Raw genomic sequence first — 3,446 nt, 5'->3', positions numbered from 1 at the left:
TGGTCCCAAACGGCGGCCCGAACACGGAGGTAAACTTCTCTTCCTTCTCTCCCTTTTATAAATCAACAATAAACAAGAAAAATAATGAACACCCGAAAGAAGAAAAAAATAAAATAAAACCACCTTTATATTCAAAAAGTTTGTATCTTTCTTTCTTTTTCTCTGTATTTTTAAGTGTTTCTCTACACCGAAGCCTCCTCTTTTTACAAATTTTCTTTGGCTTTAAATAGCCGAAAATAATAATGCAAATCCCCTCTTTTTCGTTATTTTCTTTGTAGTCGTTGGTATCATTTGTTGTTTGTAGGTTCGTGCGTGACGTCGCGGGTGGGTGCTACTGACGGAGGCGCAAGAAAGAGGGCGCGGCGATTCTGGGTGGTGGTTTTTCTGCCTAGGGTTTCTGCTGTATTTTTTTAGGCTAAGTTTGGGTTAATGTTTGGGCTGCTTGTTGGGCTTTGTAAAAAAAATTGGACTTTATTTATTTATTTGGTTTATGCATGCGGGCCCGGGCTAATTGGGCCTGCTACAGTATTCTTTGTGATACTTTTGGTTAGATTAGCAGGCTTCAAGATTTATCACTACATGGGATAAACTCGCAGGAGAATTCTTACAAAAGTTATTCCCTATCATCAAAATGGTCCAACTCACAGATTAAATCCCCTTAGATAGTTTCAACTTTGCTAATTTAGGCTTGGGACAAATCTATAAAGCCACCAATTTTGGAGGGGTTTGAATGCAACTTGAACAAGTCTTCAAGGGCCTCTTTGCAAGCTTAAATAATCAGCTAATAAGGTGATTTGGGTCAGCTCTTGGGACGGTTTTTGGGCTGTCCATTTCTTGGTCGGTTTGGTTCACTTTGTTCAGTTCAATTAGACCACTTTTTCATAATTAATTAATAATAATTTATTAACCCAAATTAAATTGGATATAAATTAAAATTAACTATATTCTGAATTAATACATATAATTTTGGACCATCTTAGGATGAAATTTAGTTCGCTTCAATACTTCAAATTGCTTCTCGATTTTGCGCTTCTAGAAGTGTCTACTGAGCCATTTTTCTTCCTTCGTGTAAATCTGTCGAAAATAACCAAAATTCATTAAAATTAATTATAAAATTAACTAAAATTAAGCATGTTCATATTTTAAGTGCACTTTAATTATTTTGTAAAAATTAATTATTTTTTCGATAAGAATTTTATCGAAACTGTATGATTTTAAGTTAAAAGGGTATGTAAAATGTGTAAATTTCCGTGTTTCCAACATGTAATTGTCTTCTATTTATTTAAATAATGAATAAATAATTAAAGTTAATTTTGCATTTCATTATTTTGTCTTTTTTGTTTCTATCTTTTATATTCTGCATGCATAGTGAAATTGTGACAAGTAAATATTAGCTCATTGATTGTCTAAGTTCAAAATGAAGATAAGTGGCATTGTAAGAACGTTTACATTGTGAGAAAGACAATTTACTTCAGTAGATAATCTAAATAAGCCCTTAATCCCGAAAAAGAATTGAAGTGAGCATTTGAATCAAATACTGAGAAGGATTATTATGCCATCTACAATTCCAATTGGAGAGATTACTAGTGTTTGCTATTGGAGCAGTTGACTCCACGAGTAGAGACATAGATGTATTCATTGGTAGAATGATACATTGGGCTGGACCCAAGATGAATTAATTGTGAATCCGTTTGTAAATTAATTCACTTGTGACGTGCATGGTTTGATTTACCTAAATTCTTAGTTAGTCATTGACCATGCATATGCAACTCATGTGGTTTGCTATAAGTGGAGGTTTATGCTCTAAAGATGATCAAGCCCATAGCTGGTATGTTGGGTATATGACTTGTCTATATCATGACTTTACTAGCAATAGTGGAATTCATAGCTCAACAAAAGAGTTAATTATATCCTCTCATTAGCATTGTGTGGATTAATAAATATGAAACGTCGCCACGACTTGCTTGCTCTCGAATGAGCAACTTATCATAGTCATTTGTTGACGTAGTTATATTAATCATTAAGAAGACACAATGGTGACAATGAGATAAAATAAGATTGTATTGAGTGAATAGATTTAAGTCAAAGGAATCAAAGATATCATATGAAGGTACCACACACATGACAAGGTTATTGGATAAAGTAGTTGGATGAATTGTTTTCGTAAAGAGTATACAATAAAGAGTTTTCAATCATGGTGCTTTTCTTAAAGAGTATACAGTAAAGAGTATATAATAAGGAGTTGGCAATTACTAGAGCCTAATTGTATATGTCAGATGGTCCCTCCGCTAGCTCAAAAAAGCTCGATCGAACTGCATTTGAATTAGAAGAAAATTCTATGACTTTCGAAATAATTTAATTGAGTTGATTTATTCAATGTGTAATTAAATTAGGTGATCGTGAGAATTGTTCAACTAGAGAATTTTATTAAAGGATTTTCTTGAAAAATTAATTTGGAAAATCTAAGTGATTTTTGGGAAAATTAATTTTGATAAAGTAAAATTAAGTCAAACAATTGGCCCAATGGCTAATTGAACTTGAAAATTGGACTTGAGATCATAAATTGAGTTCGGGAGCCCAAAATTGGGACCAAGACCCAAAAATTGGTCGAACCAGGCCCGGTATTTGAACCAGGGCCGACGGTCCAACTGGTGGCTAGATTGGATTGGTCCGGTCGTCACTGACTTGGACCGAACCAACAGTAGCTGAACCGGCTCGGGGTGCCGTAAGGGTGTTGGACCTGTATCACCAGACACGACAGTGCCGGCAGCTATGACGGTGGCGTCTTAGTGATCAACGATGTTTAGTCTTAGGTGGTTGAGTAGTGGAAGAGTTAAACTCCTACTAGAACTCTACCAGATAATTTGATTTCAGATTAAGTGTTCCAAAAATAATATTGTTTTTAATATTTAAATATTAAATTAAATTTAATACTTATCTTAATAATATTTTATTAATTTAATATTAAAGTTATTATCTTAATATTAAATTAAATTTAATATTTATCTTGTAGATAAACATTTTATTATTTTAATAAGATTTAATATTAAATTTAATCTAATATTTATCTTGATAAATATTATATAAATTTAATATTAAAGTGATAAAGTTTAATTATTGTTGAACTCTCTAAACTCTTCCTATATAAAGAGAGCCTTGGGTCATTATTTTACACACACTTGAATTTAAGAGAAAGTTGTAGGGGGAAAAATCTCTGAAGAGATTATTTCAGAAAATTTCTAAAGATATTTTTCTAATTCATAACTTGACCTAAAATTTTAGAGAAATTGCAAAATTACCCCACTGATAATTTTTGTGAAAAATTTTCTGATTCGAAGTAGGCCCACACTCGGCAGACGTGAGCTTGAGGATAGCGGAGAAGACTAATTGATCGAAGTGCTCATCCTAGACGAATCGAAAAGGTGCTATTTTGATTAAGCGTTTAT

Source organism: Gossypium raimondii, chromosome 6 (assembly GCF_025698545.1).
Source record: "Gossypium raimondii isolate GPD5lz chromosome 6, ASM2569854v1, whole genome shotgun sequence".
Taxonomy (NCBI): domain Eukaryota; kingdom Viridiplantae; phylum Streptophyta; class Magnoliopsida; order Malvales; family Malvaceae; genus Gossypium; species Gossypium raimondii.
Note: the sequence above shows the minus strand (reverse complement) of the source record.